This window comes from Megachile rotundata, chromosome 2 (genome assembly GCF_050947335.1).
Source record: "Megachile rotundata isolate GNS110a chromosome 2, iyMegRotu1, whole genome shotgun sequence".
Lineage (NCBI taxonomy): Eukaryota > Metazoa > Arthropoda > Insecta > Hymenoptera > Megachilidae > Megachile > Megachile rotundata.
In genome coordinates, this window is record NC_134984.1 from 5,908,112 (window position 1) to 5,923,317 (window position 15,206).

The following is a 15,206-nucleotide window of genomic DNA, read 5'->3' on the forward strand; positions in this document are numbered from 1 at the left end:
GATCGTTGGACACATTGTTTTTGGTGTTAAAAAAGGACGATCCTTCAATAGTCACGCATTTCAATAAATTAAAGTACAGTCTACTCATACTGAATATCGTTTATTTATTGCCGCCTTCGTTATTAACATGCAAATCTGCAACCACTTGGACGCGAATACCTACCGTAAACATGTATGTAGAACAAGAATAAGATATAGAGATTTTAAAGTCATGCCAAACGATTAATCGTGTCTGAAAGTATTGGAAACGATACCAAACATAAGTTATAGAGTTATAGAAGTTTTAACGCGCTTCCAGTCGATTCTATGTGTAAAAAATGATCGAAAACAATACTAAAATACAGTTTTTTGTCAATTCAACAATGATCGACATCCATCGATAATGATAGGTTTCTGTAGTCAGATTGCTATTCAAATTTTTACAATAAAATGGTGTCTCGCCAGTCTATCCTAAACATTTTAAGACAAACGATCCAACATTGCGGTTTGTAGCGTGGTATAAACGATTAAATACTTAAGCGAATAAATGTATATCAAGCAGTGTAGAAATATAAGATAGCTGTATAATGTCTTCGAATTCATTATTTTCACTTATTTCCACAAACTCTCACTGTGCCGCACATTCTAACATTCACACTCGCGGTTCGTTCATCGCGTCGTTCATTTTCCGTCTCTTTCACATTCATTCGTTTTCGCGCTTCACACTCACCTTGCTACTCACATTATTAATTTGCAAAAATTTAATTTATCCCGTTTGCAAATTCGTACATGCAACCGTACTCGCTCACATGCATCTTCACACGCGCCGATTCGCGTTTGGCGCGAATTTTAATGCTATAGTAGTCAAAAAAACGTTATGAATATGTTGGTAAAAGTTGTATAAAAAAGGACTAAAAATAAAGAACTTAAAACGCATTTGTATTGTAAACAATACGATAGGCTTTTAATCTTTTCCGATTGCTACAATCGCAGCATCAACTTCTTTTTTTTTCTTTCGCTATCCTTCTTTGTGTGCGAAACCTAGTACATATCGTTAGGAAATTTAAGGTTTGTATAAATGTGAACAGCCAAAGCAGGTCATGTGCGTTTTATTAGGGTGTTTTCCTGGTCACAAGGGCAATGAATAATCGTTAAGGGCTACGGCAACGTGATGTACCTTTAAGGGGAAAATTTTGCTGTGGAAATACGCCACAGAATAAACGAATTATCCTACCAAATCCTTTCTTAAATTCACGTCCTACCGCCCCTTTTTTCCTGATTGCTTACAATTAATTAAGTTAATGAATATAGTTTAAATTAAGTTTCGTTTTTAAATGGAACTATATATTTTTTTCGATCAGAGGGTAGTGCTTTTCAAGAAAAATTAATTAAGGTTTAATGTATTTACCTGATTTTTCTTAGTTTTTAACCGACTCCGAAAAAGGAGGAGGTTACTCAATTCGATCAGTATATATTATTTTTTTTTTTTGTTCTGACTCCCCATTGGTACCATTATCAAAAAATTTTTCATTTTTTAATTGCAAAGTATTGTTATTGCAAAAAAACCGGCAACTTTTGAAATAAACTTTTCTCGATTTTAGTGCGCTTTTAATATCTTATCTCGGACATGATTTTGAACAATTTTGTTCATATACAAATTTCGCGGAAAGCTTTAGCTTTCGAGATATTAGCGAAAAATTGTTATTAACTTTTGAAATCAACTTCGAACGATTTTAATGTCCTTTTAATATGTTGTCAGGGGCATGGTTCTGGACAACCTTTTCCTTATGCATAATTGACGGAAAGCTTTAGTTTTCGAGATATTAGCGAAAAAAAAAATTGAAAAACTAATATCCATGTTGTCTTTTACTTAATTATGTTCATGGCATTTACGCAGACAAAAAAAAAGTCCGGAAGAACTGTCTCACAGTATCCTATACAATTCTCCCCATTCTACTAAAAAGTGTGAAATAAAATAATTTTAAGAAAAAAAATACACCGACTTCGAAATGCACTAAAAAGTATAAAATAATTTCTATTTCCTAATGAAGTAATTTCTATTTCATTCAATCATACAATTACGTAACAGATATGAATGAAACCTATTTACTCGTTAGGTAGTATATTAAATACATTTCAACCTTTTCGGAGACGGCGCAAAATTAAAAATACCTCAGTAAACGTTGCTGCCAATAACCAGTTGATTGTGGTATAGTGTATTGGAAATTAATAAATTCTGCGAAAGAATACGAACCATTATAGATATATCTGGCAATATACGTAAATGTAACGATTGCATCTTCATTTCGCAACGTTTCTGGTATAAATGAAATTGAATCGACTTCGTTCGCATGTGGAAGCCATGGATCTAAGAACCCATAAACGAAGCCCACGACGCGGGAATTACCAAATTTGCGGCAGATGGGCTATATCTTTATAGAATATGCAGCGATCGAGTCTTTCCGTCGCATACTCTATGAATCTAGATAGACCAGTTACATCTATAAGCACTAACACCTACTTCACAGCGTGCTGTCGAGGTATATGTATAGAAAGAAAAAAAAAAATATACTGATCGAATTGAGTAACCTCCTCCTTTTTCGAAGTCGGTTAAAAATAGCTATGCAAGCTTTGCCTATGTTCGGCTGTCCAAAGGTTAACATGTTCAAGATAATCTTTTAATTTTGCGCCGCCTCCGAAAAGGTTGAAATGTATTTAATATACTATCTAACGAGTAAATAAGTTTCATTCATATCTGTTACGTAATTGTATGATTGAATGAAATAGAAATTACTTCATTAGGAAATAGAAATTATTTTATACTTTTTAGTGCATTTCGAAATCGACGTATTTTTTTTCTTAAAATTATTTTATCGAGATATAACGCTTAGAAATTTTCTGATTTTCAGCAGAGATGTTTCGATTTGAGTAATAAATCATAAAAACGATCTTATTAATGCAGTAAGTGCCACATGTTTGAGTCTGCTTGACGATACTGATAGCCGCAGGTCTACGGTCGGAACGGTAAGTCCGAAGAGTAAAAATCGTGGAAAGAATTGTCCATTACGGCGTAAGTTTTCCGAATAAGGTAAACATCTGCGTCGTTAAACAATTAAGGAAACAGTTAAGATAATTATAATATCGTATATATTTACACAATGTAAAGTTGTAATTAAATACGCTTATTCGACTGGCAGAATATCTATTTCCAGATAAAATAATAAGAACCTACGTAAACAATAAACATGGCGTGTATTGATTATAAATTATTACTGCTCCAAATATTTAATATGTCTTTTATTTAATTATTTTTACTGTTTAATAATTAGAATCAAGATGGTAATGCTAACAATATCTTATGTGTAATCGTTTATAAGATAAAAATATGATCGAAGGTATAATATAAAGTTTTTGTTTAAGTTGATATTCTGACGAGTTTAGGAACAAGCAGAATTATGTATTGGTATAGTTATTAGTGACATAAATGTATAGCATACAAAACATGTTGACTTTAATACAATAAATATAATAATTTGGTTCCACATGAAGTTGTGCTAATGTTTTCACACGCGTCTATTGACTGCTCAGTATTATATTATCGCGTATGAGTAGAAAAACAAGAATAAGAAATAAGATTAACTTGAGTTCTCTATTATTTAATAAATTTAAAATAACTTGTGTAGCATGAATTGTTCCGAATTTCACAATTCTCATAACTCGAAATAATATCAATTCAGCGTTTATGATCATTCAGTTAGAACTTTCTCAAGCTGTACGAAATGGTTATTTGCCAGACAGCAGAAAGGTCTCTCATGGGTTTATGTTAATATCTTTACAACAAGCTGAAACGCTTTAGAAAGGTCCTTTTAAAGTTCTTTAAAAGAAAGTTAAACACCAGTTTCAAGCTACACATCATTCGCCTAACATTGAATAGATATTTTATGATTTCTCACGAAGGTCTCAACAACTCGGATTTCTAAACTATTGTCAACCAAGAAACAAACCAGAACGCACGCTATTCATCTAACATCAGTGTATTCTTCCTTAAAAAAAGTTTATTTCCCGTATTGTCACAGACGCTGATAATGCGGATTTCTCAAACGCGGAGAATCAGCACATTAGGAATATATATAGAGCGAACGCGCAGCGGCGCAAGTCGAATACCAATATTATACGCGAAACGAATTGTTCATCGAATTGTTTACTGACCAGTGGTAGTTACGTATTTGTGTTTAGGAGTGTTTACCCAAATTTATTTGTATATTTGTGCATAAATAAAAGTAGTATTTGTCGTTGACGATCTATCAACGGCAAATCGTTTCTTTTTAAAAAAAAGTGTTCTTCATTGAGGACGTGACATAAATAAAATTGGTGGCAGCGGTGGGATCACTCCAGCATCGCCACGAGAGGAAATACAAGTGGCTGACCTGAAACAACGGATACTGACTACCCCGTAAACAACGGAGAGACAACAGCTAGAAAAAGCAACTGTAAGTACGTTCCAATTTACTACTTACAGAAGCGTACCGACATACTCTTCGGACACTAGCTCAGATTCATCAAATTCAATTGAATCCGAAATGGCAACCAATAACCTTGACTTGAGCGATATACACAATGCGGTAGAAGAAGTAGTTAGGGAGACCAGAACTAGTAGACACCCATCGGTCACAACTGACGATGAGGATGTTCTGACACCTAAGGAGGCTATCGAAGTAATACGAGACTTCGATGGAAAGTCACAAAGTGTAGAATCATTTATAGCCGAAATCGACGAAGTAAAGAGACTAGTACCTCGTGAGAAACAAAACTACTTCCTCCGTCTAATAAAAGCGAAAAGAATAGTAGGAACGGTAGCACGCGAAATGGAAGCGTACACCACTGATACGTATAACGAATTCTTCGAGGCACTTCGGTTAATGTACGCTAGTACGCAACCAGTCGAGGTTTGGCAGAATAGTAGATCGCGATGTTTTCAAAGACGAAACGAAACGGTAACACAATACGCTAACCGATTTCTGGAAATCCAAAACAAGGTATTAAGCTGTACAGTAAATTCGGAAGAATCGGTAGAAAACAAAAGGGCATACGCCGAGTATGAGAGAAAACAGGGTCTCCGGCAATTCATATTGGGGTTACGAACAGAATACGCGACCGAAGTAAGAGCACAAGTCCCTAAAAACATTCGGCAAGCAATCGCGATCGCGCAAACCTCCGAATCGCAACAAATGACCCGCGAAATGATGATGCGCCAACTAGAACCACAAAGCGATAGGAGAAACGTATCACGAAGCGCTATTAACAACAGGGACCGTAAAGATAGACCCACCGACAGACGCGACATACCGACCTGCAATTACTGTAAGAGGCTAGGACACCTAGAACAAGAATGTAGAACCAAAAAATATCACGAAGAAAGATCTAGGCAAACACAAAATTTTCGCAACGCCCAATACCCAAAACCACCGGATCGAGTCCACGACATCCAGACGGACCCGGACACCCCTCTAGAATATACGCTGTTGGAAACGGAAAAAGAACAATTAGACTAAAATTCGACGAGATGACCCAACCGGCTTCATTCTTAATCGATTCCGGAGCTTCGGTGAGTCTTTTAAAAAGAAAATTCTTCTCCCCTCAAAAGACACTGATAGCAAAAAACAGCTCCATTAAAATACAAGGAGCTGCGCACGAAATATTAAGTACATTATTTCACGCACTAACTCACTATAAAGGTAAACAACATATAGTACATATAGTACCCAATGATTTTCCTATAGCTGATGACGGAATTTTGGGGTTGGACTTTTTAAAATCACACGGGATTCAATGGGAATTAGGCAACGATAAAGAAAAATTAACACTGGCAGGGGACGAATATATTTTAGGACCAGCAACACTAGCCTACATAAAACCCAGTTCCATTCAAACAATCACGGTGCGTACAGACATTCAAGAAGGAGACGCAATAATCGACGAATTAAACGCATTAGTTAATATAAAGAATAATACAGCACGCGTAGCCATTAGTAATCACCAAGATAGGGTAATCCGAATACCGGATAAGGTATACATTTGCGAAAGATACCAAACGGAAACAATTTTTGCAACTCGTGAAGTAGGAAACCGTCAAGGACGTCTCGAAACTCTATCAGAGAACACGCGCTTATCCCATATCGCAGACAAACGCGAAAGAAGAGAGCTTTGGGACATTATAAGCGAATTCGACGATATCTTTACACTCCCGGGAGACTACCTTCCACCAACCGAGCTGGCTCAGCACAGTATTTACACTACCGACGAAATTCCTATTAATGTAAAGCAATACCGGTATCCGCCAGTTCACAAAGAGGAAATCGAAAAACAAATGCTAGAATTATTAGAAAAAGGTATTATTCAACCCAGCGATTCGCCTTATAATTTCCCCCTTTGGGTAGTACCCAAAAAAAAGGACGCGAGTGGTAAGACAAAATGGAGGATAGTGGTGGACTATCGGAAACTAAATGAGAAAACACAACAGGACGCGTATCCCTTGCCAAACACGGACGAAATTTTAGATCAGTTAGGAAACGCGAGATATTTCTCAGCATTCGATCTTACATCCGGATTTCATCAAGTACCAATGAATCCGGAACATTCACGGAAAACCGCGTTCAGTACACCGAGTGGACACTTCGAATATCGTCGAATGCCTTTCGGGTTAAAAAACGCTCCCGCGACATTCCAGCGTATGATGAACAACGCGTTAAACGGTCTTATCAATCGTGTATGCCTAGTATTCATAGACGACATAATCGTATACGGAAAAACATTAGAAGAACACAACGATAAGCTACGGACTCTATTTCAAAGATTAAGAGAAACAGGTCTCAAGCTTCAGCCCGATAAGTGCGAGTACCTGAGACCAGAACTGACCTACCTCGGGCACGTCATATCAGAGAACGGTGTCAAACCAAACCCAGAAAAGATCAAGACTATCACAGAATTCCCAAAACCTCGCAATCCCAAACATATCAAACAATTCTTAGGTCTTTGCGGCTACTACCGAAAATTTATTAAAGATTTTAGTAAAACAGCAAAACCACTAACAACACTCTTAAAAAAATCTATCGAATGGAAATGGGAAAAACCACAAGAAACGGCTTTCGAAACGCTAAAATCAGCATTGGTTACAGAACCATTGTTGCAATTTCCAGACTTCGAAAAACCATTTATATTAACAACTGATGCCTCAGGGAAAGCCCTAGGTGCAGTCCTTAGCCAGGGAACCGTAGGATCTGACAAACCAATAGCATACGCTTCTAGAACGCTGAATAACGCCGAAATAAATTATTCCACTACCGAAAAGGAACTTCTAGCAATAGTATGGGCATGTAAACATTTCCGACCATACTTATATGGCCGTAAATTCAAGATAGTCACCGACCACAAGCCTCTAATCTGGCTAATGAACATTAAAAATCCAAATTCAAGACTGATGCGATGGAGGCTCCAACTTGAAGAGTACGAGTACGAAATAGAGTACAAAAAGGGTTGTACCAACAGCAACGCTGACGCGCTATCGCGAATATATCCCATTGACAGGTCGCCTTCTCCAGACGCAATGGAAATTCTAAATGAGGGGCAAATTAACGAGACGATCACACCCGAAGAAGTAGCCGACCCAGAAGAATACGTAGCCGAAGTCCTACTTAATCGAGAACCGAGTTACGAAGAATTTACGCAGTTAAGTAAAAAACCTTTGGCAGCCTTAGCTCACTTGAACAAATACCCACTAACACCACACGTTACAGTAATCCTGACGGAAATAGAAACATTGAAGCACGACCAAGGGAAGTGGCTAATTCCCAACACTCTATCGAAAGGAAACAAATTAGAGGATTTATTTAGTAATTTCCAAAAGATAAAGATTGCAGAACACCTAAAGGGAACGAAAAATATTCTAATAATTCACAATGAGTTATCAAAAGCGGAGCAACAAAATCTGTACAACCTCGTAGATTTTATTTTCAAGGATACAAGTTTTTGCGTACACATCATCGCGAATGAAACAATTCCAATAGACAAAAAACTGTTAATAAAACAAATACATGAATCACCAACAGCCGGTCATGCAGGTATTTTTAAGACGTTAAACAAAACCAGGGAAGTAGCACCCTCAGTGAAAAAGTCTGAGGTTCAGGAAGAAATATCTCACTGTCAATCTTGTAAGAAGAATAAAGATGAGCGGATTAAAGCAAAACAAGAACTGTTAATAACGGATACACCAGTAGAAGCCCATCAAAAGATCGCTATCGACATATTAGGTCCACTACCGAAAACTAACATAGGAAATCGCTACATTTTAACAATTCAAGATCAATTGACTAAATTCATATCACTAATTGCACTACAGGACATAACGGCTAAATCAATAGCAGAGGGCCTCGTGAAAGAATACTTATCAATTTATGGATTTCCAGAAGAAATTCTTTCAGATAACCAGCACAGCATTGGAGGCAGGCTAATGACGGAATTAGAGAGAATGCTCAAAATAAAACCCATTCGAACAACTACCTACAGGCCACAATCGAATGGTAGTCTTGAGAGGGCACACCACACGATAAAAGAATATCTTAGACACTACGTAAATCAAAACTGGACCGATTGGGACGAATTTATCAAACTAGCGTCGCTTTCATATAATACAGCAATTCACGAAGCAACAGGGTTCTCCCCTTACGAACTGACATTTGGGAGAAAGGCTAATCTGCCTAACAGCTTTAGGTCACCGAGATTAGGAACAACGGGCGAAGAATATCTTAAGGAATTGAAAATGCACTTAGAATCTCAGTTAAGCAGAGCGAAAGAGAACATAACGCGAGCAAAGGAAAAACACAAGGGAATTTATGACAATAAAATTATAAAACGCAGCCCTAAGTACCAAGTGGGAGACATGGTGTATCTACAAAACCATGGTCGAAGGACCAAGACGGACCCCTTATATTTAGGACCATATCCGATTATAGAAATTTTATCATCACATAACGTTAAAATATTAGGCAAAAATAACCGATCTGAAATTGTACATGTTGATAGGTTAAAGTTAGCGAATCCTCCACCTGATGCAGCAAGTGTTGAGCCTGTTCCTGTTCCTGCTTGGGATCCAGGGCCAAGCACCTCCAGAGGATAATTCATACGCGGTGTCCCATATTACTGATGATGCACCAATATATCTGGAACACCTCTCCAAAATCCGGATGTACCACGAAACCTGGAGGATCATCGCGTTTATAGAGATAAGCGAATTAGATAATAAGAAAGAAGTATTAACCTCACATGTAATAAGACTTAAACAATTATGTATAAGACATAACACAGTATGTAGGGCAGAAAAAATTATAACATATTTAGGTGTTAAAATAAATCGGATTAGGAAACAACAAGAACAAATAGATCGCTTAATAGGTCGCGCTAACTTTCGAAGAAAACGTGGAATATTTAATCCAATAGGGGAAGTAAGTAAAATTCTATTCGGCACACTTTCGTCTGCAGATGCAGAATATTACAACACAGAAATTGACAAATTGCATGATGATATAGGTACGATAGCTCGATTAGTAAAAAATCAGACGCACATAATGAAAACGCAAATATTAGATAACTTAGAAAATGTTAGAGCCTTTAAATCTAAACTAACTGCGATAGACATCAATAACGAAAAACTTTACAATGTATCCACGAGAAATAAATACGAGATCGAACTTGAGGAATTAGCATTAGAGTTAACTAACATTGTCAATGACTATAGCGAAGATGTAAATAATTTAATGAACGCCATTGCAGATAGTAAGCATGGCATAATACATCCTCAACTTCTGTCTCCAGACGTTTTATTCAACACGCTTAGAAAAACTAATCTACCTGAAGACACCCTCCCCATTCCATTAGAAATAACTAGTTTTACTACTCTTATTGACATTAGCGAAATAACGATGGCATACATAAAAAACAGGCTTGTCTACATCCTACATATCCCATTACTTGAATCCCAAATGTACAACGCATATAGAGTAATTCCTATTCCCCATAAAAAAGCTCCAGAAACTTTCTACTTTTATGATCCCCCAGACGAGTATATCATATTAAACACGATCCAAACAACCTTCTCCACTACTGACAACGAATCATTGAACAGATGTAAACGTAGTAACAAATTTCATATATGCAAACGACAGACGCCAGACTATTCTGTAACTCACAAAGACGCTTGTTTAACAAACTTATTAAAATTCAAATCGGACAGCAATACATGCACCATACGATATGCGAAATTTCAAAAGACACTTTGGATTCAGTTGAAATCTAACACACAATGGTTAGCAACAATTCCCACAACGGATACATTACACATCATTTGCCCTGATAAAAAACCCAGGAATGTAGAAATTTCAGGAACAATACTATTAACGATACGACCCGACTGTCAAGGCATTACCGAAGACATAATTTTACAACCTGAAAACAAAGCTACAATAAACACCTCCTTGGACATTACATTACGAAGTATCCTAAACAATACAGAACTAGAAGACAGACTGAAAGATACAACATTAAAAATAACAGACCTTCCTCTGATCCGACTCGACGATTCTCGCCATTTGAACGCACACAAATTAAAAACGCTAGGAAATACATTAGACGAAATAGATGACCAGATACAACTCCTATCAGAACACAGAAGGACGAGGACTATATACGAACAAACCATGGACGGATTACGATACGCAGGATATGTAGCTATCGGTATACTGACAATTTACATTGCCTATAAATTCAAAATCCATAGATTAGTAACCTCCCTTTTCAAAACACTAACGAACCCTTGCACTCAAGTATTCATAAATTGTTTCCATAGTACCCCAACGAACAATGCATATTCCGTAAGATTTACGCCAGATGAACCAATTCCCATATCACCACCATTACCTTCTGAACCTCCTATCATTAGACAAACCGGCGCAATACATAGAACCGATTTTGCAATTAAAAACAGATTGTCAAAATCTTAAAAATTAGGGGGAAGGTGTCACAGACGCTGATAATGCGGATTTCTCAAACGCGGAGAATCAGCACATTAGGAATATATATAGAGCGAACGCGCAGCGGCGCAAGTCGAATACCAATATTATACGCGAAACGAATTGTTCATCGAATTGTTTACTGACCAGTGGTAGTTACGTATTTGTGTTTAGGAGTGTTTACCCAAATTTATTTGTATATTTGTGCATAAATAAAAGTAGTATTTGTCGTTGACGATCTATCAACGGCAAATCGTTTCTTTTTAAAAAAAAGTGTTCTTCATTGAGGACGTGACAGTATCCTAAACTGTGCACCCCCTGCGGTGTGCAGTGTCTACAAAGTTCATGTCAACCTGGCTGGCAGATGCGCTCATACTCAGTCATTCAACAGCCTTGCAGTATGCCCTAATGCCGAGATGGATGCAATGACATCTGCATCCATCATTAATACTTACAACCATACAGGGAGAGGGAAATCGCTGTTTTTAGTAAATTACGAACCGATTCTGATAGGTTCTCTGCGGTAGACACTTCCATGGCTCCATTTCCCTTCCAATGCTCGCAGGCTTCCTTTTCGGACAATTCAATCAATCTTGATGCAGATCTCTCGTGAATATCAATTCGATTAATAAACCACCGAGATTTGTTTGATAACCATTTATCACTCGACGATCATCGTCATCAAGACACTGTAGTATATTAGAGTTCGAACATGAAGGTAAAACTCAAGAAAACACTAATGAATTGAAACAGTAAAGATATTTATTTCTTTAACACAAATTTACTCGCGACCACACGACGCTACGGACAAACGACAACTCGACACAAACGACGACTTCTCGACCGTTGCACATCGCCGGGCGACGACGTCGTTGCCCGATTTTGTTTTGTTTAACCGTTAATCTGGAATATTCCAGAATATTCCATCGAAGGAAATTATAATGTTGTACGCTCGCTCTTACAGCATGAGAATACATTTTGTATATGCAGGACGAAACATTGCAATCTTCGTCAACTTGATCGATCATCGCGAGGATCCTTCCATGGCCCAATGATCATAAACATTTAATAATTATAATTTTATCAAATGTACTCTCTTGATTACTTGCGTTATTATAAATCAAATTCAAAAACGTTGAATCTTGTAATATTCGATAATGATAATTTTAGTTTTGCGTGATATAAATACTGAATTATAGAAATTTATCATTATACTCGTGTAGAGCTAATACATTCCCTATTACAATTTGATTAATTTAAAAATTCAAAATAAGCAAAACCATTATTATTAACAAAATTTTCATTCCATTGTTAATTACTAGGACTCATTTAAGTACTAGGACGTTCGTCTTATGTAAATGTTTAAATACTGATAACAAATGATTAACTGAAATGTTCTGACGACAGGACTAATTGTAAGATTTAAATATCTAGTAAAAATAAGTCTGAAATCGCCCCTTTTCGATTTTTTGTAAAAGTTTGCAGATTTATAAAACAGTCAAATACAAAAGATTTATATTCTTTTTATTTAGGGATACTCAAGTTTATAGAATGACCGTTTAACTCTTAACATTTTCGAGAGTATCTTGAAGTTTATGGCTGTTACACCACTTTCAGTACTTCCTTACCGAAATCTTGAAAGGTTCTTTCCTTTTCAACCTTTCTTTTGTAAAGCTTGCTTTCAATCCATTTTCATGTCTACGTTTATTTTCAAGGCTTGCAATAAATGTCAGTTAATATCAACTTGCACATTTGGTGACCAGACTCGTATAAATCTCCGAACTTACGACCATTTTCTGTTGTATTACCATTTCCCACTTTCTAATCTTGGTCTCTCTTTGTGTTTCTAGTATCATTCTTTGTTAATAAAAAGCCATTAAAAGACAAGAACAAGAAAAACGAGGCAGTCTGCTCCGTTACATTTACGTGCAAATGTAAAGGGTGTAACAAAATGTTTTGTCATGGCTTCACCAGCTGATTCTACAGCTTTTAATCGGTAAAGATCTGTACAAAAAAGTTGCCGCAAAATTGACCTTGATGGAAAATTTCAAGGTCAAATTTTTTTTTTATTGCATCGCATAGTACTCACTCGATAAAACAAAAGTCTTAAAGGCACCATAGGTCGCAAATGAATCCTGCACTTGAAAAACGAGGTTAACCGTTTCTAGGGTTGTCCTCTGCGTTTTGAGCGGTTTTTTCTTTACCACAGTATAGAACCATCGACATTTATGCACCTTAACAATCGTGCTTGATTACGGGCTTCGATATGTCCACCATTATTGCGTAGGCACGTCCTCAATCTTTATTTTAAATTGTTGCGAACATTTTCGTAAATATTGGCACTTTGCTCCACACGGCGAAAAGCGTTTTTTATTCGTAATTTCAATTGCCCCATACTTGTAATTTGTTGGTCTGACCGGTAAACAAGATTCTTTACTGCTTCCTAAAAGAAAAAATCCATAGGTGTAAGATCGGGAGAGCGGGGCGGGCACAAATGAGGCGGTGCTCTACGACCTATCCACCTACTTCCAAACATTTCTGATAAAAATTCACGTACTGATCTAATAACATGCGGTGAGGCACCATCATGCATAAAATAAATTTGATAACGTCTATGATGTGGTATAACTTGTCTCAACTGTTTTATGAATCACGTGCGAAAAAAATTAAGGTAACGTGTTCCGGTTAAGGAGTTATGGAAAAAAATTGGACCGATAATATGATTCCCAATGATTCCTCCTCACACATTAATTGAGAAACGGCTTTGATTAAATGTTTCAATCATCGCGTATGGGTTTCTATGTGCCCAGATTCTACTGTTCTGCGAATTTTGGTAACTTGTGTTGGAAAAATTACTTTCGTCTGTGAAACACACATTCTCAAGAAATTGTGGATTACGATCTAATTTTCTCAACATCCAGCGACAAAATTTACGTTTCCTGGAGTAATCTTGGCGTTGAAGTGCTTGCACTTTCCGAACACGATACGATATATAATAATACGATGAACAGTCATATGAGAAACACCAACCCAACGTGCAATATTGCGTAAACCCATAACGGGATGAGCATACGCAAGTGCAATAATACGCTCCTCTTTCCTCCAGTGAACGCGCGATCGACCTGCCCTTCCATATCCACGATTGATAGTGACTTCCAAGCCTTGAAAGCGTTTCTCAAGTTTTTGAAAATCACGTCTATCAGGAATATTTCGAGAATGTTCCTGTCCGCTATTAACTAAATAATTGCGATATATGTTGCGAGCTAAGGCATAATTCCCAAATGCTTCATCAATAGCACGAAGCCTTTAATGAATATCCACTAAACAAGAGATCAGAAACAACTGTGACTATTGGCATTTCTGTGAGCATATCTAAGCGTCGGAACATGTTAGAACTATCTGAAAGTCAAATTTTACATCCAAGTATACTCTACTACAGATATATAATGTGATACCGTAAGAAATATTCGCTGAAATAATGGTGAAATTTTCAACATTGTTTTTCAAGTGTAAGATTCATTTGCGATCCATAGTGCTTTTAAGACTTTTGTTTTATCGAATGAGTACTACATATACGATGCAATAAAAAAAAATTTGACCTTGAAATTTTCCGTTAAGGTCAATTTTGCGGCAACTTTTTTTACAGATCTTCACCGATTAAAAGTTGTAGAATCAGCTGGTGAAGCCATGACAAAACATTTTTTTACACCCTGTACATCTTCGAAAATTTTCGAATTTTTAATCTAGTTATTCTTGTTACGTTATTAGGATCTTTTATTAATAACAAAAACTGAGTATTTGCGAAACTGCAGATATTGTGTTTCCTTATCATTTTGGAGATAAAAATACAATTTAAATTAGAAAAATATACGATTTTTGTATATACGGGAAAGTTCTATAATTTGGATTACATACTTCAAGTTTTGCCATATATTATTTGTCTATAATTAATTTTAAAAAATTTAGATCACTTTCCATTTTTCTTCACATAATAAAGTCATATTTTTGTACTAATTACATTACATTTCTAACATCTGTAAAAATATAAAAGATATTCTACTTACAATAGCATACACGTGACTATACAATGTGTTTATATATTATATGTATATCCGTGTATACATACATATATACACCATAATGTATTCTACATAATTTTAGTACACT

General features: G+C 36.4%; 1 long non-coding RNA gene across 1 annotated transcript in view; it reads right to left on the reverse strand.

The window, feature by feature from the left end:
* LOC105664095 (uncharacterized) overlaps positions 1–11,878 on the reverse strand; it is a 96,849-nt gene extending 84,971 nt beyond the window's left edge. The window contains exon 1 of the long non-coding RNA XR_013040615.1: positions 11,541–11,878. This is a non-coding gene — a long non-coding RNA (uncharacterized LOC105664095). The remainder of the gene's footprint in view (positions 1–11,540) is intronic.
* Positions 11,879–15,206: the final 3,328 nt, after the last annotated feature.